The following is a 27,311-nucleotide window of genomic DNA, read 5'->3' as shown; positions in this document are numbered from 1 at the left end:
GAACCACTGGGCCAGAAAAACTGAAACATATGTGGAATCATCCTGGGGTAGTGTAGATTCTAATTTTTCAAATCATGGCCCCCGGGGGTAGGGTGGGGCCGCAATAAGTATTACAAGGGAGGGAGGGTCTGGTGAAGAACAGCAGGGCCAAAGTAACTCAGGTGAGCGTTGTGGCCCATGGGCCTCTTGTTAGGATATGGGCCATAACTCAAGAACCCCTTGGCCAATTATTGTTAAATTTGTCACAGTGTATCCATGGCCCAAGGGCTCCCATTTATAGTAAACTTAGGGTTGTGACCCTTAAACAAGGGGAGATAATTAGGTAAATAAAACCAAAAGTACTGGTTGCTAAAAAATCGTCTTCTCAAGAACCACTGGGCAGATTATCACCAAACTTTCACAAAAGGATGAGGATATATTGTAGATTAAAATTTGCACAGGGAATCGCTCTGGGACAAAGGGCTTGGTCTCCAGGTCACTTCAAAGTTGACCAAAAATTACATTTATTAAAATGTTGATATTTAGCTTACTATAAGGACTAGGATCATCAAATCTTGTCAGTTGATGCATCTAAGGACCTCGTATCATGTTGACTCAAAAGTAGTTCATGGTTACCTACTTTTTAAATTTTGCAGCCATTCTTTTTCAAAATGATTTAGAGGCATATTTTGAACAGTTTCAGACCTATTATCATCAAACTTTTTCAGTTGACAAATGACAGAATGAGACCACTATTCTTTAAATTTGCTTGTTGTGTCTTAGGCTCATAATTCACATTATATCTACTGCAATCAACTTCAATGGATTCAAATATTTTTAATGAATTCTTATTAAAAAAATTTACTTGAATATATGTGTAATATACATGTACATGTAAAAGATTATTTTAACATGTTACAAAAATTTAAATATATGTGTCTTTTTCCCCCCTTGTAAAACATTTGAATAAATGAACCCAAGAAGTACAGTAAAACCATTTTTTTCTCAATTTCAACTGGACCAAGATTAAACATCAAGATATCCAATGACTCCAGATAACCATGCAGGGTAAAAAACTTAAAGAATAAGGGGTTGGGAGTACCAACTCACTTCACCATATAAATGGTACATGTATTTAGATATCGGTTTTTGAGATAATGAAGTTTAACTTTTAATGATTGATTGTATGTTGTTTTATGTCCCATTCGAGAATTTTACACTCATATAGAGACGTCACCATATACCGGTGAAGGGCTTCAAATTTTGACCTTAACTCGGCACTCAGGGCCATTGAGCAGTGAGGGATCTTTATCGTGCCAACGCCTGCCGTGACACGGGGCCTCGGTTTTTAAGGTCTCATCCGAAGGACCCGCAACTTTCACTTCAAAGTGCCGAGCGCATGGCGAAGGAACAGTTGCTACCCATTTTATCGACTTAGGTCTGTCGCGGCCGAGATTCGAACTCACGACCTCCCGATCACGGAGCGAGCGCTCTACCGACTGAGCTACCGTGAACGGTAGTTTAACTTTTAAGTTAAAGGCTAAAAAAGATGTTATGTTAAAATTTTCCACAAGTGACACCATGTCTTACTGAAATCATCCCTGTGCATTTCTTGTAAGAGTATTTTTCTACTTACTGATTGTCAAACAATGGATATCCTCAATCAGTAACACATTTGGATTACTTACTATGTAGTTATGCTGTGTAAATGTTTTGTCAAGCAATTATTATGACAGTGATGTAGCAAAACACTGATGATTCTGTAGTATGACACGTGTTACTAACATGATTGCATCAAAGATGTTAGATGAAAAGAAAAGTCTAGAAATTAAAAATCAAAAGTCAAAGTTCAAGAAATGAGGGTCTTGGAGTATTAGTGTTTTGGATACAATTTCAGGTGTACTGTTGGAGAGAGTACAGTTGAATTATATATCCTCATGCTCACTCCAGATTCAGAGTTCCGGAGATGAGGTCTCTTGATATTTGGGTCAAAGAAGAAACAGAATGTTAGCAAAGTTGACAATCTAAACAGAAACATGTAACCTTTAGGTGGAAATTAAACAAATATTTATCCTTTTATTACGACGTCAACTTACAAGCTAAGAAGGAAGACCCACTCGTTGCTTTGCAACGAGCTTTGCTCTAGTTATTATTATTATTCTTTTTTTTTTCCTTACCGATTTTGTGCAGAAGATTTCTCGGAGATCGCTTGATCGATTTGCTTCAAATTTTCAGGGTTAAGGCGTTGCTATCTGAAGTTTATAACGGCATTTCAGTTTTTGAAAAATCACTTCCGGTCTGAAGTTATCGCCCTTTGATCGATTTTTAGATAGACCTTGTGTCTGCACAAAAACTCAAGAACGACAAATGCTAGAGTGTTGAAACTTTCAGTGGTGATAGAGGACATGTTCTAGATGTGCACCTTGGTTTTCAAATTTTCCGGAAGTGCGAAGTATGGAGGCTCGGTAGGGGTCGAAATTTAGGACGAAATTTTTGAGTGAATTTTAGAGACATTTCTTATAATAACATTTTAAATAAAAATATTTTGTTAAAATATATTGAACAAAAAGTCTTCAAAATCACAAGAACTTTTATTTGATATCAAGAAAAAGGGGCTGACCCCTCAAATTAGGGGCTCAGAAGGGTCAAAAGTCTTTTATCTATAACTCTTTAATGATTAATATTTTGTTATAAATTACTGAAGCAAAAATGTTCATCTTAACATTCTGCAACTATATATTATAAAATTTTGATCATATGTTACGTAATAAGGGGCCATAAGGGGCCAGAATGCTAAATCTTTGACACTTTGTATCTCGAAAAGGAGAAATATTTTGATAAGCAATATTGAACAAAAGATGTTCAGAATAATGTTCTAAATAATATACACCCTTTTAATTTTTGCAAGACATCCCCATTAAGGACTTGGAGGGCTGGCCCCTAAATATTGTTATTCTATATATCTCTTAAACGAAAGGAAATTTCTGAATAGTTGTTGAACAAAAAGTCTTCAAAATCACAAGACCTTTCATTTGATATCAAGAAAAAGGGGCTGACCCCTCAAATTAGGGGCTCAGAAGGGCCAAAAGTCTTTAATCTATAACTCTTTAATGATCAATATTTTGATATAAATTACTGAAGCAAAAATGTTCATCTTTACATTCTGCAACTATATATTATAAAATTTTGATCATATGTTACGTAATAAGGGGCCATAAGGGGCCAGAATGCTAAATCTTTTACACTTTGTATCTCGAAAAGGAGAAATATTTTGATAAGCAATATTGAACAAAAGATGTTCAGAATAATGTTCTAAACAATATACACCCTTTTAATTTTTGCAAGACATCCCCATTAAGGACTTGGAGGGCTGGCCCCTAAATATTGTTATTCTATATATCTCTTAAACGAAAGGAAATTTCTGAATAGTTGTTGAACAAAAAGTCTTCAAAATCACAAGACCTTTCATTTGATATCAAGAAAAAGGGGCTGACCCCTCAAATTAGGGGCTCAGAAGGGCCAAAAGTCTTTAATCTATAACTCTTTAATGATCAATATTTTGATATAAATTACTGAAGCAAAAATGTTCATCTTTACATTCTGCAACTATATATTATAAAATTTTGATCATATGTTACGTAATAAGGGGCCATAAGGGGCCAGAATGCTAAATCTTTTACACTTTGTATCTCGAAAAGGAGAAATATTTTGATAAGCAATATTGAACAAAAGATGTTCAGAATAATGTTCTAAACAATATACACCCTTTTAATTTTTGCAAGACATCCCCATTAAGGACTTGGAGGGCTGGCCCCTAAATATTGTTATTCTATATATCTCTTAAACGAAAGGAAATTTCTGAATAGTTGTTGAACAAAAAGTCTTCAAAATCACAAGACCTTTCATTTGATATCAAGAAAAAGGGGCTGACCCCTCAAATTAGGGGCTCAGAAGGGCCAAAAGTCTTTTATCTATAACTTTTTAATGATCAATATTTTGTTATAAATTACTGAAGCAAAAATGTTCATCTTAACATTCTGCAACTATATATTATAAAATTTTGATCATATGTTACGTAATAAGGGATCATAAAGGGCCAGAATGCTAAATCTTTGACACTTTGTATCTCGAAAAGGAGAAATATTTTGATAAGCAATATTGAACAAAAGATGTTCAAAATAATGTTCTAAACAATATACACCCTTTTAATTTTTGCAAGACATCCCCATCAAGGACTTGGAGGGCTGGCCCCTAAATATTGTTATTCTATATATCTCTTAAACGAAAGGAAATTTCTGAATAGTTGTTGAACAAAAAGTCTTCAAAATCACAAGACCTTTCATTTGATATCAAGAAAAAGGGGCTGACCCCTCAAATTAGGGGCTCAGAAGGGCCAAAAGTCTTTTATCTATAACTCTTTAATGATCAATATTTTGTTATAAATTACTGAAGCAAAAATGTTCATCTTAACATTCTGCAACTATATATTATAAAATTTTGATCATATGATACGTAATAAGGGGCCATAAGGGGCCAGAATGCTAAATCTTTGACACTTTGTATCTCGAAAAGGAGAAATATTTTGATAAGCAATATTGAACAAAATATGTTCAGAATAATGTTATAAACAATATGCATCCTTTCACTTTCATAGACAAATATCTCAGTCAAGATCTTGATTAATCTCATCCAAAATCAGACGGAAGACCCACTCGTTGCTCGCAACGAGAACCATCTAGTTATTATTAATTCTTTTTTTTTTCCTTACCGATTTTGTGCAGAAGATTTCTCGGAGATCTCTCGATCGATTTGCTTCAAATTTTCAGGGTTAATGCGTTGCTATCTGAAGTTTATAACGCCGCTTCAGTTTTTGAAAAATCACTTCCGGTCAGAAGTTATCGCCCTTTGATCGATTTTTACATAGACCTTGTGTCTGCACAAAAACTCAAGAACGACAAATGCTAGAGTGTTGAAACTTTCAGTGGTGATAGAGGACATGTTCTAGATAAGCACCTTGGTTTTCAAATTTTCCGGAAGTGCAAAGTATGGAAGCTCGGTAGGGGTCGAAATTTAGGATGTGATTTATGAGTGAATTTTAGACATTTCTTATAATAACATTTTAAATAAAAATATTTTGTTAAAATATATTGAACAAAATGTCTTCAAAATCACAAGACCTTTTATTTGATATCAAGAAAAAGGGGCTGACCCCTCAAATTAGGGGCTCAGAGGGGCCAAAAGTCTTTCATTTATAACTCTTTAATGATCAATATTTTGTTAAAAATTACTGAAGCAAAAATGTTCATCTTAACAATCTGCAACTATATATTATAAAATTTTGATCATATGTTACGTAATAAAGGGTCATAAGGGGCCAGAATGCTAAATCTTTGACGCTTTATATCTCAAAAGTGGGAAATATTTTGATAAGCAATATTGAACAAAAGATGTTCAAAATAATGTTCTAAACAATATGCAACCTTTCATATTCTGCTAAACGTCCCCATTAAGGAGTTGAAGGGCCGGCCCCTAAATACTTCCTTTGCAAATATCTCAGAAACGAAGAAAAATTTCTGAGTAGTTGTTGAACAAAAGGTGTTCAAAATCATGAGAGCTTTAAAGTGATATGAAGAAAAAGGGGCTGGACCCTCAAAATAGGGGCCGAGAGGGGCCAAAAGTCTTTAGTCAATAACTCTTTAATGATCAAAATTTTGCACTTCATTACTGAAGCAAAAATGTTTATCTTAACAATTAACAACTATATATTATAATATTTGTGTCATATGTTACATAATTAGGAGCCACAAGGGACCAGAATGCTAAATCTTTGACGGTTTATATCTCGAAAGTGAGAAATATTTTGATAAGCAATACTGAACAAAAGATGTTCGGAATAGTGTTCTTAACAATATGCAACCTTTCATTTTTTGCTAAAAGTCCCCATTAAGGAGTTGAAGGGCTGGCCCCTAAGTATATCTTTTGCATATATCTCGGAAATGAAAAAGAATTTCTGACTAGTTGTTGAACAAAAAGTGTTCAAAATTATAAGAGCATTAAGGAGGTATGAAGAAAAAGGGGCTGGACCCTCAAAATAGGGGCCGAGAGGGGCCAAAAGTCTTTAGTCAATAACTCTTTAATGATCAAAATTTTGCACTTCATTACTGAAGCAAAAATGTTTATTTCAATAGTTTCCAACTATATATTATGATATTTACATCACGTGTTACATAATTAGGGGCCATGAGGGTCCAGAAGGCCAAATGTTTGGCACTCTATATCTCGAAAGTGGGAAATATTTTGATAATCAATATTGAACAAAAGATGTTCAAAATAATGTTCTAAACAATATGCAACCTTTCATATTCTGCTTAACGTCCCCATTAAGGAGTTGAAGGGCCGGCCCCTAAAAACTTCTTATGCAAATATCTCAAAAACGAAGAAAAATTTCAGAGTAGTTGTTGAACAAAAAGTGTTCAAAATCATGAGAGCTTTAAAGTGATATGAAGAAAAAGGGGCTGGCCCCTCAAAATAGGGGCTGAGAGGGGCCGAAAGTCTTTGAACAATAACTCTTTAACGATCCATATTTTGTAATGCATTACTGAAGCAAAAATGTTCATCTCAACAATTCACAACTATACATTCTGATATTTACATCATATTTACATAATTAGGGGCCATAAGGGGCCAGAATACTAAATCGTTGACGCTTTATATCTCAAAAGTGGGAAATATTTTGATAAGCAATATTGAACAAAAGTTATTCAAAATAATGTTCTAAACAATATGCAACCTTTTGATTTGTGCTAAACGTCCCCATTAAGGAGTTGAAGGGCCGGCCCCCAAATATATCCTTCGGATATATCTCGGAAACGAAAAAGAATTTTTGAATAATTCTTGAACAAAAAGTGTTCAAAATCATGAGAGCTTTAAGGTGATATCAAGGAAAAGGGTCTGACCCATTAAATAAGGGGCTGAGAGGGGCCGACAGTATACAATCAATAACTCTTTAATGATCAATACTTTGTAATATATTACTGAAGCGAAATAGTACATCTTCACACACTTTATCTAAATAACATGATGTTGATATCATATATTAAGCAGTAATGGGTCTTTAGGGGGCCAGATTGCATAATCTATGGCGCAATATATCTCCACAAGGAAGAATATTCTGATAAACAGTATTGAACAAAAGACGATCAAAATAATATTCTGAACAATATGCACTCTTTCAATTTTTGCTAGACGTCCCCATTTAGGACTTGAAGGACCGGCCTTTAATATTTCTTTTGCATATATCCCGAAAACAAAAAAGAATTTCTGACTAGTTGTTGAACAAAAAGTGTTCAAAATCATGAGAGCTTTAAAATGATATCAAGAAAAAGGGGCTGACCTCTCACATTAGGGGCCAAGAAGGGCCGAAAGTCTTTAATCTATATTCCTTTAATGATCAATATTTTGTAAAACATTATTAAAGCAAAATTGTTCGTCTTAACAATTTATTTATATCATTATATTTGAACGAAAATCTCAGTCAAATTCTTATCTCATCTTATCAAAAATCGGACGGAAGACCCACTCGTTGCTCGCAACGAGATCTCATCTAGTTATTATTCTTTTTTTTTCCTTATCGATTTTGTGCAGATTTCTCGGAGATCTCTCGATCGATTTGCTTCAAATTTTCAGGATTAATGCGTTGCTATCTGAAGTTTATAAAGCCGCTTCAGTTTTTGAAAAATCACTTCCGGTCAGAAGTTATCGCCCTTTGATCGATTTTTACATAGACCTTGTGTCTGCACAAAAACTCAAGAACGACAAATGCTAGAGTGTTGAAACTTTCAGTGGTGATAGAGAACATACTCTAGATGTGCACCTTGGTTTTCAAAGTTTCCGGAAGTGCGATGTATGGAAGCTCGGTAGTGGTAGAAATTTAGGATGTGATTTATGAGTGAATTTTAGAGACATTTCTGATAATAACATTTTAAATAGAAGTATTTTGTTAAAACATATTGAACAAAAAGTCTTCAAAATCACAAGACCTTTCATTTGATATCAAGAAAAAGGGGCTGACCCCTCAAATTAGGGGCTCAGAAGGGCCAAAAGTCTTTCATCTATAACTCTTTAATGATGAATATTTTGTTATAAGTCATAGAAGCAAAAATGTTTATCTTAACATACTGCAACTATATATTATAAAATTTTGATCATATGTTACGTAATAAGGGGCCAGAATGCTAAATCTTTGACACATTATATCTCGAAAAGGGGAAATATTTTGATAAGCAATATTGAACAAAAGATGTTCAGAATAATATTCTAAACAATATACACCCTTATAATTTTTGCAAGACATCCCCATTAAGGAGTTGGAGGGCTGGCCCCTAAATATTCTTATTCTATATATCTCTTAAACGAAAGGAAATTTCTGAATAGTTGTTGAACAAAAAGTCTTCAAAATCACAAGACCTTTCATTTGATATCAAGAAAAAGGGGCTGACCCCTCAAATTAGGGGCTCAGAAGGGCCAAAAGTCTTTCATCTATAACTCTTTAATGATGAATATTTTGTTATAAGTTACTGAAGCAAAAATGTTTATCTTAACACCCTGCAACTATATATTATAAAATTTTGATCATATGTTGATCATATGTTACGTAATAAGGGGCCATAAGGGGCCAGGATGCTAAATCTTTGACACCTCGAACAAGGGGAAATATTTTGATAAGCAATATTGAACAAAAGATGTTCAGAATAATGTTCTAAATAATATGCATCCTTTCACTTTTTACAGACGAATATCTCAGTCAAGATCTTGACTAATCTTATCCAAAATCAGACGGAAGACCCACTCGTTGCTCGCAACGAGAACCATCTAGTTATTATTATTTTTTTCTGTCCAAATTTTGTGCAGACGATTTCTCAGAGATGGTTGGATGGATTATTTTGAAATTATCAGAGATGATGTATCATGATCTAAACCTTATTCATATTTTTTATTTCTTGGAAATTCACTTCCGGTCGGAGGTTATCGCCCTTTAATCGAATTTTTAGTGACCATTTTGTCTACACTAAAAATCAAAAACGACAAAAGCTAGAGTGCTGAAATTTTCAGGGATAATAGAGGACATGTCATAGTTGTGCACCTCAGTTTTCAAATTTTCTGGAAGTGCCTAGTATGGAAACTCGGTAGGGGTCGAAATTTAGACATTTTTTATCATATCTTCAAAACTATGAATATTTTCCTAAAACATATTGAACAGAATTTGTGTAGAATTACTAGATCTTTTATATGATATATTATAATAAAAATCTCATATGTTACATAATTAGGGGCCATAAGGGGCCAGAATGCTAAATCTTTGACGCTTTATATCTCAAAAGTGGGAAATATTTTGATAAGCAATATTGAACAAAAGATGTTCAAAATAATGCTCTAAATGAATATGCAACCTTTCAATATTTGCTAAACGTCCCCATTAAGGAGTTGAAGGGCCGGCCCCTTAATATTTCTTTTGCATATATCTCGGAAACGAAAAAGAATTTCTGAATAGATGTTGAACAAAATGTGTTCAAAATCATAAGAGCTTTAAGGTGATATCAAGAAAAAGGGGCTGGCCCCTCAAAATCGGGGCCAATAAGAGTCGAAAGTCTTTAATCAATAACTCTTTAACGATCAATATTTTGTAAAATATTACTGCAGCAAAAATGTTTATCTGAGCAAACTAAAACTATATACTATGTTATTCACATCACATGTTACATAATTAGGGGTCATGAGGGGCCGAAATACTAAATCTTTGACGCTTTATATCTCGAAAGTGGGAAATGTTTTGATAAGCAATATTGAATAAAAGATGTTAACAATAATGTTCTGAACAATATGTAACCTTTGAATTTTTGCTTAACGTCTCCATTAAGGAGTTGAAGGGCCGGCCCCTAAATATTTCTTTTGCAGATATCTCGGAAACGAAAAAGAATTTCTGAGTAGTTGTTGAACAAAATGTGTTCAAAATCATAAGAGCTTTAAGGTGATATCAAGAAAAAGGGACTTGCCCCTCAAAATAAGGGCCGATAGGGGCCGAAAGTCTTTCATCAATAACTCTTAAACGATCAATATTTTGTAATACATTACTAAGGCAGAATAGATGATCATCACACTCCTTAACTATATAACATGTTGTTGGCATCATATGTTACGTTATAAGGGGACAATAGGGACCAGAATGCTAAATCTTTGACGTTATAAGGGGACATTAGGGGCCAGATTGCTAAATCTTTGACGCTTTATATCTCGAAAGTGGGAAATATTTTGATAAGCAATATTGAATAAAAGATGTTAACAATAATGTTCTCAACAATATGTTACCTTTCAATTTTTGCTAAACGTTCCCATTAAGGAGTTGAAGGGCCGGTCCCTATTATTTCTTTTGCAGATATCTCGGAAACGAAAAAGAAATTTAGAATAGTTGTTGAACAAAAAGTGTTCAAAATCACGAGAGCTGTAAGAAGATATCAAGAAAATAGGGCTGGCCCCTCAAAATAGGGGCCAAGACGGACCGAATGTCTCTAATCTATAATCTTTAATGATCAACATTTTGTCATAGATTACTGAAGCAAAATTGTTCGTCTTAACAATTTATTTATATCATTATATTTTAACGAAAGTCTCAGTCATATTCTTATCTCTTCTTATCAAAAATCGGACGGAAGACCCACTCGTTGCTCGCAACGAGATCGCATCTAGTTATTATTATTATTATTTTTCCGCCCATCTAATTTTGTGCACGCGAGTTCTCGAAGACTACTGGATGGATTTTAATAAAAATTTGCAGAAACAATGTGTTGTAATCTGAAGTTATTTTATCCGAGAGATTTTTTGGAAATTCACTTCCGGTGCCAAGTTACAGACTATTTTCTGATTTCAAAATGACATTTTGTCCGCAGATAATCTCAAGAACGACAAAAGATATCAATGTCAAACTTTCAGGGATTATAGTTCGTGATAGATACTAGCCGGGTCGCTACTTTTTGTTCGTCGTCGGCACTTCCGTTCGCTTACGGAAAGGATCAAAGAAATCATAAAATTTCATCTTTCCTTTTGATCAATACTTACATCACATTACTGCATCTCTTTCGTTGTTTCGAAATATGTTAGTCCCATCGGAAACAAAAACGACAACTTCCGGTTATAAGAGAAAAACGACATATTTTGAGTATTTTTCTTTTCCATTAATATCTTTAGTAGATAAAGTACTTGGAATGAATTTTAAATATGTTATTCAGACTGCAAATGTCTAGAGTAACGTCAAATATCTTTGTAAAATTCACTTCCGGTCGCGTGTTTTTCTGTCCTCAAAATGAGAAGTTGTCTGAGCAAGATCTCGGAAACGGTAAGAGATTAAGACACCAAACTTATATGAGCAACAGACCTTACGATGTAGGCAAAACGAATTGGGTTAAGAGCGTCAGCCGTCACTTCCGGTCGTCACAGGTTGTGATCAAAGAAATCGAAAATTTCAACTTTTCTTTTTTTTAATTAAAAACTGCATTTCTTTATTGCATCTTTTTCGCAGATTCGAAAGATGTTGGTCCCACCAGAAACAAAAACGACAACTTCCGGTTATAAGAGAAAAACTACATAATTTGAGTATTTTACATTCACATAAATATTCTTTATAGATAAAGTATTTGAAATGAATTTTTGATATGTTATTCAGACTGCAAATGTCTAGAGTAACCTTAAATATCTTTCAAACATTGGTAATTAGAGATTACAGAGCTCACCTCAATGAATGTTGTCTTTAAGTAATAAAGGCAAAGTCCCACACTAAACTAATAATCTAGAGTGTGCATCCCCAGATGCAACATTTATGCAATTTTGGTCTGGTATGGCTTGCAGTTACTTGGGAATAGACTTATCTGAAAACTTAAAACTAGTCACTCATCCAGTAAAATGTAAGTCAAATCCAGCATCCGAAGCAAGTTTTGAGATCGTTCGTCACTTGCATGCATCATCCATGCAAGTTTGGTTCAGATAGGCCTTATAGTTACTTGGAAATGAGATCTGCTCCAAAAAATTTAACCTGGTTACTCATCCGGAAAATATAGGTCAGATCCAGTATCCGCAGCAAGTCCAGTAGTGTGAATCCTTAGATGTATCATCCATGCAAGTTTAGTCAATATAGGGCTTATAGTTACTTGGAAATGACATCTGCTCCAAAAACTTTAACCTGGTCACTCATCCCAAAAATTTAGGTCAGATCCAGCATCCGAAGCAAGTCCAGTAGTGTGCATCCTAAGATGTATCATCCATATAGTTACTTGGAAATGACATCTGCTCCAAAAACTTTAACCTGGTTACTCATCCGGAAAATGTAGGTCAGATCCAGCATCCGAAGCAAGTCCAGTAGTGTACATCCTTATATGTATCATCCATGCAAGTTGGTCAATATAGGGCTTATAGATACTTAAAATGACATCTGCTCCAAAAAGTTTAACCTGGTCACTCATCCATAAAATATAGGTCAGGATCAGCATCCGAAGCAAGTCTAGTAGTGTGAATCCTTGAATGTATCATCCATGCAAGTTTGGTCAATATAGGGCTTATAGTTACTTGGAAATGACATCTGCTCCAAAAACTTTAACCTGGTTACTCATCCGGAAAATATAGGTCAGATCCAGCATCCGAAGCAAGTCCAGTAGTGTGCATCCTTAGATGTATCATCCATGCAAGTTTGGTCAATATAGGGTTTATAAATACTTGGAAATGACATCTGCTCAAAAAACTTTAACCGGTCGCTCATCCATAAAATATAGGTCAGATTCAGCATCCAAAGCAAGTCCAGTAGTGTGCATCCTTAGATGTATCATCCATGCAAGTTTAGTCAATATAGGGCTTATAGTTACTTGGAAATGAGACCTGCTCCAAAAACTTTAACCTGCTCCAAAAACTTTAACCTGCTCCAAAAACATTAACCTGGTCATTCTTTAGCTGAAATTGAGCATCTGAAACCTTGACTGGTACAATAAAACACACTAGAAGCATCCTCCATGCATCTCTGACTAATATAGGCCATAGAAGTACTTGAAAAGAAAACTGCTCCAAAAACCTTAACCTGGGACGCCGACACCGACGCCGAGGGTATTACATAAGCTCCCCAACTTCGTTGAGGTGAGCTAAAAATTCACTTCCGGTCGCGTGTTTTCCTGTCCTCATAATGAGAAGTTGTCTGAACGAGATCTCAAAAACAGGTAAAAGATTAAAACACCAAACTTTTAGGAGTAATAGAGCTTGAGGAGTAGGCGAAACCGTTTGGGTTAAACGTGTCAGTCGTCACTTCCGCTTGTCACAGGAAGTGATCAAAGAAATCAAAAATATTTACTTTTCTTTTTTAAATTAAAACTTGCATCACTTTATTGCATCTCTTTCGATCTTTTGAATTATGTTAGATTCCACCGGAAACAAAAACGTCAACTTCCGGTTCTAGGAGATAAACTGCGTTATTTTTATATTTCACTTTCTCATAAATATCGCTTATCGGTAAGGTACTTGAAATGATTTTATGTATGCTGTAGATACTGCAAATGTCGAGAGAAAAGTAAAAGTTATTTTTATAAAATTCACTTCCGGTCGCGTGTTTACCTGTCCTCAGAATTATAATCTGTTCTCACAATATTGCTCGGCAACAGTAAACGACTGAAGTCTAAAACTTTCAGGACTGATAGTCAGTCATCAGTTTATTTGAATCGTGAGAAAATCCTGTATGGCAGTTACTTCCGGTCGTGATAGGAAGTGATGTAAAAAAGTGAATGGTAAATGGTTAGCACGTTAGATTATCACGCTGACGACCAGGGTTAAATCTCCATAGTGTCTGAATTTCTTTAATCACTTTTTCAGCTTGAATTTTCGTTTTTATTTTCAGAATTGGACGAAGACCTCTCATTGCTCGCAATGAGTTTCTAGTTGTTATTATTATTATTATTACTACTACTATCATTATAATATTTGGCCATAGCATCTTAATTAAAGGTCAGAGTGGCCTACTTTTAATGCATGACACACCTTCTACCCAAGATGCATCAGCTGACAAAGTTTGATAACTCTAGGACTAATAGTATTTAAGTTATGAGCTGGACACAAAAAAGCTAACAGACGGACGGACATGAACGCTATAACATAATACAAGTCTTAAGACGGGCGTATAAAAACTTTAATCAGTATATAATGTTTTGCTTTTCTCTTTTGGAAAATAAAGATACAAGGAACATCTTTATCAAATAAACCTATCATTTACAAAATCTGTCTGGGTTCCAGATCCATAATCCCACGGTCAGGATTTTTTTTTATTTTATAAAGATTCAAGGTCAATGACAAACAGACTCTTATTCATACTATCAAGTTTTATTTAATCAATGAACATCTATTTGAATTATTAAGTGCTAAATTATTTACAGTTTTATTATAGAAAGAAGAAAGTACGTTATGTAAAATCGGCCCTGTCCCCAAATCTGACGAAGATTTTTTTGAAGCATGTCTAAGATGTCCTCTTTTTAATTCAGCTTAATTTTTGTAATTATATTAAATCAATTTTTCTACAAAGCTATCTGAATATAGATAGTTTCTTTGGAAATTAACACTATGACGTTGTGACGTCAACCTAGCGACTCTACGCAAATACGAGGGTTGTTGGAAAGTTCGTTATATTACTTTTAAGAAATATTTAAAAAAAAGAACACATTTTTTCATACATGTATAAAAAATATTTATTTTGTTGATGTGTGAAGTTTCATTCCATTCAATTTAATAGAAATTAATTTACTTAATTTTAAAATAAACATGTTTGGTAACCCTGGAGCTACATTATAACGTCAAAAAACATTGCGTCATGGTGTTTAAAAAAAAATTACAATTCACACAGCTTGGTCCAATAGCCAATTATTAAAAACGTTTCTCTATCAAATTTAATTTATTTTGCTAACAATCGTACTAGTAGCATAATTTAATTTTGTTTGTCCATGTTTTATTTTTCTTTATTTTACCGCATAACTGTGCATTTACAAGATCAGCAACTGTGAAGAGCCTTTTTCTTTCCATGTCTTTACCAACTCAAAGTTTCTGTTCAGATTTTTACAGATAATCCATTTTCTCACAGACCGCCCTTGTCTGATACAGAGTTTTAATCATTCGAATACAGCTTCTATCATTTATACACATATGCAAAAATCGCTTTTTACATTTGCTCCCTACAATATTTTCCGAGTTTATTCTGAAGATTTCTAGAGTACAACAGAAAATTTTATTACACCTTTAAAAATTGGTTACAACACAAAATTTTGTTATATCTTTAAAAGTTGGTTTCTATATAAATCTATACACATTCCCAATGTTGTACTGAGCGGTCATATAAAAATCGATGTTTGGCCGCGGAGTAAGATATTTGACCTGTCGATGAGAAATTGGACCGCTTATGTCAAAATTGTGGGCGGGATCAGCTAAATCTCATTTGCATTCGTTGGTGTTCGACAGTGACGAAATTAACCAATTTTAACCGCAGTGGTTTAAGTAAATTTACATCATGGAATCTGGCACAAGATACAAAGGTATAACAAAACATTTATTGACTATGTTCTTTCTCGGGCAAAATGCGTTTTGTCGACCCATCGATCGGTTAAATAAAGGCCTTAGACAAACAGTTTGGTTTTGGGGTCCGACAATATACGTACAAATGAAAGATTAATTTAAATGATTTTAAAACGAGAGAGAGAGAGAGAGAGAGATGCGTAACGCATATTTAACAGTACGTTTATTATAAGTGTTCGTTTATTCTAATTCAAGCAAGAATTTGATTTTTTAAAGCTAGACTATTTTTTATGCGAATTCCTTGGTTTGTTTTTAAGATTGCATTAAAACTTTTAACACTATTTTATAGAATGTCAGATTCATTATAAATTTTATGAGAAAGCATTAAAGATATTTTCGAAAAGTATTTGAATTTTTAATTCATAGATAACATTGAAAGGGCAAATTCCCCAGCCCATCCTTTCCAACGAGTCGCTGCGTCATTCACGAATTTATCCAAACAAAATGTGTTTAAAACGTTTCTATCGTTAACTGAAAAAGTCCCCCCCCCCAAAAAAAAAAAAATGAAAAAGTACTGTCATTCGATTAATAATTTTATATGTCACCGGATGGTCCTTCTCAATGCACGAATCAAGTATCACCCGCACCCCCCTTTACAAGCTGGTACATTGTAGAGATGCAGTACTTCTCTTGGATAGTTGGCATAGGCAACTTTCTATCGCATTTTCTTTAGCAACTTATTGAGGCTTTTTTCACCAATTTAGTAAAGCTTTTCAAAAAAAAATAATAAAATAAAATAAATAAATAAAATAAATATAAACATATATATATATTTACTTTCTTTGAAGAACACTTTTACAATCTTTTTTTAAATACGTACATATAATTATAGATATGTAGTGGTTTAGATTTTTATTTCATAGCCATCGTTTCGTAAATAATATTTTACAAGTATTTGCTGATATTTCAGTCAGATTATTCTATTTATCATTTGTTTTCAGTTGTTACTTACGTAAAACCCCTTTATTATTTGTCGTTTATAAGTTAGGACATGAGTTGACATTCCACATGTTTTACTTTTTAAACAGGAAGTGTCATCCATGTTGGCAGTCTTTCCGTAGTACTTTTGATAGCTGTGTTCTGATTGGTTAACTTAGCTTTAGGATCTTTGATAGTCATTGGTTTTTATTTTGGGCCTTGCTAGGGTATTTAAACCCGTGTTCGAGCAGTTTACTTCACTTGGTTAGGGATAAGCCTCATGGCTCATTATCTCTGATTTTATGCCAACCTCAAGGTACACGGCATTATAGGTTTCATTTAGCACGTGCTGAGCCAGCACTTTATGATAGGTTAGGATGTAGGTTTTATAGAATAAAGTTATATGATAGGTTAAGATGTAGGTTATTTAAAGTAAATTAAGTTTCCCTTTCCAAGTCCTGCCTGGTCTAGGGATATGTAGATAACAGGTTTATTTTCTAGAACCACTATTTATTATTTATTTTTGGGTGTTGTTTATTTTCTGGGTCAGTTATTTTAGGATCTAGAATTAGCATTGATATTTTCAGTTCAACTCTAAAGTGTTGATAGTAGTCATATTGGGTGATGTAGCTCATTCCTTTTACACTTTTCTAATTCATTCATTTTATAGGATTTTTGACAACTTTCATAAGTATGGAAGCCCAGTAGGGACATAAATTATTTTTCATAGTTTTTCCACATTCCTCCCATTTTCTATTACATTTTTCAATTACTTATTTATTTATTGAGATTATTCATTGAGATTATTGTGAATCACCTACCAGATTAAATTACATTTTTGATAAAGCCCTATTAATCCTGTGCAATATTCAAAGACTTTTCTGTATGTTAAATTTTTATCATTATTTATTATTTGTTATCATTTACAACGGTTAATTCTCACTTTATTAAATTGATAAAACTTACAACTGTGTTTTCATTTAGCGTTGATCATAGTTCAGATATAACGATAACAGTCGAATCGTAAAAATCGTTTCGCCTAAGTGCCACTATGTTAAACCGCTTTACTTTAAGATATGTTTACTGGTATGCTGGTTTTGTAAATAACACATTCCGAATAAAATACATATTTTGAAGGATTATTTTACCATATTTTATCTAAAAAATAAATATCAACTCGTTATGTGAGTCGAAAGTACGGCATCAAGTTTTTTATCTTGCACCGGAAACATGAAAATATGAAGGTTGCCATTACGAATCAAGTCACCTAGCGGTACACGAATTTTTCGATTTTCATCCTAAAAGAAAGAAGCATTGTACGTACAACTCATCTCAGGTTGAAGATAAGAAACTTCTCGAATAAAGGAGTTCATCCGGTGACTGAAGAGCCCAGCAATTTCAAATGTAAGCACTAATGAAAAATAGGGTTCAGACAAAATTTCATATTATAAATTAATTATGCAATACGCATAAAATGGCATACATTATTTCTATAGAATAGACATTCCTGAATCGAATATCATTTGTTACTCATCATATTATGCCTGCGCAAAAGAGCGCTTTTCATCCGATTCTTACGAAGCGACAATTTTTCGGAAGAAGTTATCCCCCTTAGTCACTCTTCATTGTTCAGGGAAACAGAGGAAATTCTACCTGTTTCCAATAAATGATTTTAAAGTGAAGTTTTAATTAATTAATTATCAAAAAAGGTTAAATGTTATCACAGATTATAATAAATCAAATCAAATTTAATCTTTCTTTTTTTTTGGAATTAAAAAAAAGAATATATTTTCTTTGCTAATTTTATAAGTGTACAGATCCTTTGCCAGAAACTAGAGAAAGTGAACATGGTGAAATATACCATATTGTCAATGGTAAAAATGATTATGAAAATTCCATTTTAACTGTTAGATTACAATCAGCCCTTCTCACAGTTACTATAATTGTTTAGTGAATGTAACTGTGATGTACCCAGCCACAGGACTGTCAGAAACTGATCGAGGGATATTGAATAAAAGGTAAAGTATTTTGTTTATTCTTTATTTTTTCAATGTCAGATTTATAGGATGAATATAAATTCACTTTACAACTTCATTCCCTGAGTAACATAAAAACCTTATAATTTTTATATTTTTACATGATATGATATCTTAACAACCTGGAAATACAGAATGAAGTATTATTTACATATATAACTCGCTGAATTCATGTACATGTATATGCTTAATAGCATAGCGCCCTTGTTGAATATAGATTTCTCTTCAGAAGCATTTTATATTTTATTCATTTATACTTCTGATTTTAGTTCACAACAACACTATAAAAATCCTAACAGTATATCTCCCTCTCTCTCTTTCCACAGGTATCCTTTTTAGTACAGCATTGCATACATTAGAAATGAAGCTGTGTTCACCTGTAAACACTACCAGAAGATTGGCAAAAGAAAATCTTTAAAAAACTGTTTCAAAAGAATAAAATTATTTCAAAGGTTTATTGCTTTGCTTTTAAACTAAAGAGAATGTGTTTTATTCTTTGACACAAACCTCAGTTTTATCCTGTTCTCTAGGCTATATTATGTTTCATAAATTATACAATTTTGACTTCAATAAAGTTTGACGGTAGGTGTCTTTTAAATGCCGTAACTTTTTAACCACTCAAGATATTAAAGTAATTTTTTCACCATGAAGCTGCATTTAAAAGAACCTTTCTAATGATATAAAACGTAGTTATTAACTTCCTATTAAAAAATCACCTGTTTTCATTATCAGACATCCCCTTACCTGGGTTGATTATTGATAACTGGAGATAGTTTACTGCTTTATGCCAAGTTGGCTATTAACTTTGTTGATTTATCTATTAAAGAGTTCTACTTCCGGTTACAGATAAATACTGTTGCTTGAAATTTCGCTCAATATGAGAGCCTATCTTTAAGTAAGTATTTTAAGTCATCGATACAAAACCTATGGAGAGAAAGGTCATAGGCATTTATGCCTGCTTTTCAATCCATTTCAGGTAGAGCGCTCGCTCCGTGATCAGAAGGTCGTGTGTTCAAATCACGTCTGCCACCGACCTAAGTCGATAAAAAATAGGTAGCAACTGTTCCTTCGCCAAGCGCTCGGCACTTTGAAGTGAAAGTTGCGGGTCTTTCGAATGAGACCTTAAAAACCGAGGCCCCGTGTCTCGGTAGGTTCAAACTTTTTTTCACAATTTTTTTTTCACAACCAATTTTTCCCCCAATACCTATATTCATAAACTTTACCTATGCTACAGCAAACAGAGAAGGGGGGAGGGTCTTTCAATGAACATTTTCAAAGTTTGGAAAAGAGTGGGAAGTCGCCCTGCGTCCCTGAGTCTTCGTGCCTGATAAATAACTTGTTTTCAGACTTGTACACACTGACAGATAATTTTGTTCCACAGTATATACGTATATTAAATTGTGTGATACACATACACGGCCGTAATGGGGTGAAAGAATTTAGTGACAGGTAACCTTGCTGAAAAGTGAACCCCTCATCCGATACAGCTTTTTATTATTTTTTTTTGTCCGAAATTCTTTTTAGACCTTTCTGTCGCTTTCTCATTCAAGTCTTCTTTTAACTTCACTGGATCCTCGACAGATAAGAAATTACAACTCTGGTATATGTGGAATAATCTTAAGTAGAATAATTTTGTTTCACAGTATATACTTATATTAAATTGTGTGATACACATACACCGCCGTAATGGGGTGAAAGAATTTAGTGAAGGGAACCTTGCTGAAAAGTGAACCCCTCATCCGATACAGCTTTTTATTATTCTTTTTTTGGTCCGAAATTCTTTTTTGACCTTTCTGTCGCTTTCTCGTTCAAGTCTTCTTTTAACTTCACTGGATCCTCGACAGATAAGAAATTACAACTCTGGTATATGTGGAATAATCTTAAGTAGAATAATTTTGTTTCACAGTATATACTTATATTAAATTGTGTGATACACATACACCGCCGTAATGGGGTGAAAGAATTTAGTGAAGGGAACATTGCTGAAAAGTGAACCCCTCATCCGATACAGCTTTTTATTATTCTTTTTGTGGTCCGAAATTCTTTTTTGACCTTTCTGTTGCTTTCTCATTCAAGTCTTCTTTTAACTTCACTGGATCCTCGACAGATAGGAAATTACAACTCTGGTATATGTGGAATGATCTTAAGTAGAATATATGGGTAAAAATAAATTTTACTAGGTGAAATATATGAGCCTTTGTTTTTATATGCGTAATATTACCGACAATGTCTACAATATAAACTTATGCAGATGCAACACACTTATATTGTGCGTGGAATTATAAAATCTGAAAATATATTGGAACATCAACCGTGCACTTGTATAAATGACTGAAAATACAAGACTTCAGAATATTAATTAATCGGATCAGTCCTGACCAACGACATCCAAAAGATTGGGAATTTATCCCCCCCCCCCCCTCTCCAAAAAAGTGTTGCAAGCTAGGGGACCTATTGTGACGTCATCTTTTAGTTTATTGCGTAATTTATTTACATACATGCAGAGGTCAACTAAGCCGTTTCAGTAGCAAAATAAAATAAAGGCTAGGATTTAAGCATTTTCTTTTCTGCAATTATAATACTTTTAGTGATTTCATTTGTCAGCTGAACATTTTTATTTTATTGCTTTAGTATATTAAATTGATCCCTTCCCTTCTTGCTGGCAACATTTCTCAAGTGCAAGGCTTATTTGTATAAAATAATATCGCAATTTGTCATTTCTATAGAACATTTTTTTAGTTAAGGTCTTCCGTTTCCAACGGAAGACCTTCTACTGATTGTGATGATAAAGATTATTAAGGTCTTCCGTTTCCAACGGAAGACCTTCTACTGATTCTGATGGTTAAGATCATTATTCTTTTTTTTTCTTCTTTTTCCTAGACGCCAACTTTGAGACCTCATATCTCGCTCATTTCTCAACGGATTTTGCTCAAATTTGCAGAGTTTATAGACGTTACAAAACTCTATCAGAATGCTGTCAAACAGTTCAAAAAGTCACTTCCGCTTTTGAGTTATTGCCCTTTAAATGAAAATTTATTAGGCTTCATTTCCAGACAAAGGCTCCGAGACTACAAAAGCTGGAGCAGAAATTCTACCGAATTTAGATAATAGAAGGATTGAAGTTGTGCACATCGGTTTTTGTTTTTCGATTTCTGTATTCAAAATGGCGCTAATTAGGGGTCAAAATTTAGAACGCCTAAAAGAGCGAAAATTTAGACATATTTTCCTTTGTATCTTTAAAACTAAAAATATTTTGATAAGACATGTAGAATAAAAGTTGTGCACAATTTCAAGGCCTTTCATTTGACACCACTAAAATGGGGCTGGCCCCTCAAATTAGGGATCTGGAGCCCTTTAAAGTTTTTGCTTTATAACTCAAAAACGGTAAATATTTCGAAATGGCTGTCGTTAAAAAAGTTGTTCTTTAACATCTTATTGATTTCATGAAAATGTTATTTTGTTCGAGTCTTGTGTTTTAAATGCGCCAGAAGCTTGACCCATTTACAGGTAACTGTTTTCATTCAGCAAGTAAACGAGAGCTCTTCATGCGTGTAACTAAAATAAACTTACTATAAATAATAAATCTGGCTACATTAGATGCTAATATTCTTTAGAATAAGGTTCTTGAAGTGTTTTGTGCTTTATTTCCAAGTTATTTTTTGACAACTTTTCGTTTTATTTCTTTTTTTCAAAGTCGAATAAACCAGTCTACCAAAAAAAGGGGAAAAAAGATAACATTTTCATCTTATCATATAAAAACAAACAATATACTGAGAAAATAAAACATAACTTTGAAGCATAGACTATTTACAGCCATTAAGTGTGCGCCTTTTACATTCACCTTGTGTGTTTGCAATTATGTAACACCTCCCTCGATAGCGCGTAGCAAAGGAGGTCACCGGGGATCGATCGACGTGTGTGATCCAGCGACCTAGTCATACAAAAAACAAATCATAGAATGGTCATTCCAAATTCATTTTGTAAACTAAGTCATGAGTGGATAAATATGTTGAATTTTTCAGATTATTTCATAATATCTTTGATAAAATCGCTAATGTATTTTATTTAATATTTTATTCGCTGAATTACAGGAAAGTTGCATAGTTATTTTTATAAACAATTTATTTCTCGAAATCGAGTTAATTGTCTGTTTTATTCATAATAAAATTCAAAATATGTAACCTTAATTAATTCCTACTAGTAATGGAACTTTTGAAACTTAAATGTACATGTATGTAATCTAATATACGTTCTTTTGTCGACGCCCTTAAAATGTACAACTGTACATATACAAAGCGCCCCAAATATATGCATATCGAGCGTATGGAAATACAAAATCCCACATTCACATGCGCCTCCAAAATATGTAGAATGAGACATACATGTGTAACTGTATTTGAATATTACAAATTTATTAGACACCTAACCTTGAACAAATTATTTTTTTCTACTAAACTTGTTATTGTATGCGAACAAAATGAAAAACATGTAATTATTTATAGGTTCCCATTATTTTTTCTGAAAATCAGAACACATTTATCAGCTCTCTTAAGGTTTTACGGATACATACAATGTACACGCATGCAAGTAGAGAACATGCACGTTTTATAAGTGCATATGCATATCGAGCGTTTGAAATTCAGAAAAATTCTAAATCCCAAGTCTTTTTTTCCCATTATCTTTGCAATAAAACATCAGTTAAACTGAAATGATTTTATTGATTTACAGCATATATTAAAGTCAATTATAGGTCCGCTGAGTTGATCATGAGTTGTTTTCATAACGGGTAGTCCTTCTGGCCAGTCATCGTCACGGTTTGTAACATCGTAATTACACAGGTAAATACTAACATGTTCCATAAGAAATGAATTACCGGGAGATGTCTCGTTTTCTCTGATCATATATTAATTGACAGCGTTTATGAACAGCTGTTAAATCACAGGCCTTTGTAAACCGGTAAATCACAAAAAAGAAAAATCCGAGACAAAAAACAGAAAATATAAATGTCTCTGGAAATAACATTGCCTTTAGATAACTAAAATAAATTAATGTCCGCCGATTTTTGAATTAATCTGAACATTCATTGATGTGTACCTGTACAAGCAGTGTGTATATTTTTATGAAGCCTTCGTCCAAACGAACAGAATCATAAATCTTGAATGAATTAACTAACCCCTCAGTACACACACATTCGCCTACACCTGAAATCTAATCAAAATCAGATCTTTTTTACGGCCCGAAATTCTGATAGTCGCTGTATTTCTAATCTGATTGACTATACATGTACAGTACATGCAACGCGGATCCCGTATTTCCCGCGCCCCGTCGCGGTATAAACACAACGCTGGATTTGGCCAGGTGAGACTGGTAAACCGCGTTCCCACCGCGGGAAATTCATCACCTACCTGTCCCCGCTGCGGTTAAATCATCGATCAACTAGTATCGTAAACAAACAGGAGTTATCTCCCCGAACAGGAATTTTGCGAAATTCCCTCTTAAAAAAAAAAAAAATTTAAAATCCCGCAGTGTATGTATATTTATGAAAGTATTTTCTTGTATTTCGCAAAAGGTGAAAATAATGAATGAACAAAAAAAAACAAGAGGCCCATGGGCCTTGAATCGCTCTTCTGATATCCTGTGCAACCTATCACTTCTATTTGAACCCTCGAAGTATCCTGTATATTTAGATTAACCCTTGAAATTCCAATTCACACTCTGAGAACCCAAGATGATTCTAAGCCAATTAGTACCTGAGAGTTGGTCATGGTGACCTACTTATCACTTGTCATTCTCTAAAGACCCATCAACTAAGTTTGATGATTCTAAGTCAATTAATACCTAAAATATTTCTTAAAATTATAACCATAAAATTTTATAAGTAGGTCAAAGTGACCTACTTTTCAATTGTTGTACTCCAAGGACCCAAGATGCATCAACTGACAAAGTTTGATGATTCTAAGCCAATTAATACCTGAAATATTAAATTATAGTCATATGAATTGAAAAGTAGGTCACGATGACCTACTTTTCAGTTGACCTTTTTTGAGGACCCAAGATGCATCATCTTACAAAGTTTTATGATCATAGAACTTAAAATGTCCAAATTATGCCTCTAAAATGCTTTGAAATCAAATGCCTGCAAAGTTCAAAAAGTAGGTCACTGTGACCTACTTTTTAATAAATATGTTTTATGGCCCCAAGATGCATCATCTTACAAGATTTAATGATTCTAAACCTCTCGGTATTCAAATTAATGACCTTAATTGTTTTGAAAAAGATAAGCCATAAAATTCAAAAAGTAGGTCAAGGTGACCTACTTTTCAGTTGCTGTACTTCGAGGACCCAAGATACATCAACTGACAAAGTTTGATGATCATAGGCCTTAAATTGTTCAAAATATGCCTCTAAATCATTTTGAAAAAGAATGGCCGCAAAATTTAAAAAGTAGGTCACCGTGACCTACTTTTGAGTCAACATGATATGAGGTCCTTAGATACATCAACTGACAAGATTTGATGATCCTAGTCCTTATAGTAAGCAAAATATCAACATTTTAATAAAATGTAATTTTTGGTCAACTTTGAAGTGACCTTGAGACCACGCCCTTTGCCCCAGGGTAAATCCCCGTGCAAATTTTAATCTACAACATATCCTCATCCTTTTGTGTAAGTTTGGTTATAATCTGCCCAGTGGTTCTTGAGAAGAAGATTTTTAGCAACTAGTACTTTTGTTTCTATTTTCCTAATTATCTCCCCTTGTTAAAGGGTCACAACCCCAGTTTTAGTTCAAAAGGGAGCCCTTGGGCCAAGGATACCTTGTGACAAATTTGACAATAATTGGCCAAGGGGTTCTTGAGTTATGGCCCATATTCTAAAAAGTTTACGCACACCGCACACCGCACGCCGCACACCGCACAAATGGCCATAGCATTAGCTCTTTGAGCCTTTGGCTCAGAAGAGCTAAAAATGTAAAGCAGAATATATTTAATCGTTTTTTTTTTAAATTTTATTTATTATTATTAATTTTGTTAAGTTATATATCAATACTAAAGTGACATCTTTTTTAAAATAGTATCAAGAAAACTATTTATAAGCTGAGTCATTTGAGAGTTTAACGTGACAAATTTTAATGTCGGAAATACAAGTTCTAATAACTTCTCTTTTCAAATTATATGCGAACTGCAATGTTACATACACGTGCTAAACAGTAGTCAGTGCGAGTTCCGATTAACAGTTTTCAGCATTCCTATGAGGAAGAAAATATATCTATATACTGTTCATGTTTTTTTTTCACCAAATTTAGAACAATATAATTCATTTAAATAATTTCACTTTACTGTATTAATGTGCAAGCATTTCCCTGAAATTGTCGAATGACCGGAAAGCTGTAATATTCGATGGTGAGCGTTTGCATTGAGTAGGCGCGTGAACGTTATAAAAGATATCAATAAAATATAACAATTTTTTCCCCTCGATATTTACTTCTTTTGTAAACAGTGGTTTTTAATTTAAACATTTCTCCAATTACAGAAGATGGAATGTGCATGGTGATGAACTTCACAAAACAATTAAAACGGGGGGGGGGGGGTATATCACTAAAACTTATTATTCTCAATAATACTCAAGAAAAAAAATCAATGCCAAGTTTACTTGAATATATTCTGTTTCTTTGTGTATTAAGTATTAGTCGCGATCATTTTCTGTGTATAGGGATTAGCAGAGCAAGAGCAGGAAACGGCATGCCCTAGGGGTTTCACACCTGTCCTAGAGTACCTGTGGTAAATTTCTCTGCATGTGCAAGGCGTTGTCTAGCCATACAACACACCAGTCCCTTCAACGTTTCATTATTTCATTATTTCTTCATTTTCAAATGTAACTACAACCATGAAAGTTACGCGAGTCAATATATACTTTTTTTTTAACCCTGAGTGTATGTTAAAAGGAAAAAGATCAATCATACTTTTAAAACAAATTAATAGAGTTTAAATGAAATAAAATAGATCAAATCAAATTATGTTTTATTACTTTTTTTTAAATGCCGACGGGCTTGGTATTTATGTTTCTGTTTAATATATATGTACATGTACATGTGCATATATTATGCAAGTAGAATGTAAAATAAAAAAAAACGTACAGAATGTTACGGCACGTGCAACGTTTTTCCTTCGGTCAGTTTATTGATTTATCGAGTCCATCGATTAAAACAAAATATTCATGATAGAATTTCAATGAAATGAATTGCTTCTGGATTTTTTTTTCAAGTTTCAATTTGTCGTTTCTGTGAACAGATAATATACTGTAGCCGATTTATCAGTTTATTGTCCAGTTGTGGACTTTGACTAATTCTACGATCAAGTTTCTGGAAAACACCGAAATAGTGACAGCTACAGACACTATTTAAGGTCTTCCGTTTAAATAGCACGATTAAAGACAAAAAATATCTACCGAAACAAGATCATCGTCGCAAGCCACGGGTTTTGTGTCCATTCTATTTCTACAAACCCGTGGCTGCCTCCTACCAAATTCTCTCGTTCTCGCGACTGAATCATTGAATATTTATTAAGTGACGCCAGATTTACCCTGACCAATGAAATCACTCTGTAGCAATTTTTGGTACGCTTAAATGGCGGTGCCCATAATGAAATCATGTTTGCAAAGCGTGGCAGATTTATTGAAAAAAAAATACGATAGATCCTGAAGAACAGATGTGAGTAACGTATATTCTAAAATACTTACAAGG

General features: G+C 33.7%; 1 protein-coding gene across 2 annotated transcripts in view; it reads right to left on the bottom strand.

Annotated features, from left to right (window-relative positions):
* LOC133173370 (sugar transporter SWEET1-like) overlaps positions 1 to 27,311 on the bottom strand; it is a 335,382-nt gene that overhangs the window by 222,539 nt on the left and 85,532 nt on the right. The gene's annotated exons all lie outside the window — the stretch shown is intronic.

Source organism: Saccostrea echinata, unplaced genomic scaffold (genome assembly GCF_033153115.1).
Source record: "Saccostrea echinata isolate AGI-Se365-2 ecotype Australia unplaced genomic scaffold, CSIRO_AGI_Sech_v1 ptg000002l, whole genome shotgun sequence".
In the NCBI taxonomy this organism is placed as follows: domain Eukaryota; kingdom Metazoa; phylum Mollusca; class Bivalvia; order Ostreida; family Ostreidae; genus Saccostrea; species Saccostrea echinata.
This window is presented reverse-complemented; position numbering and strand designations above follow the sequence as displayed.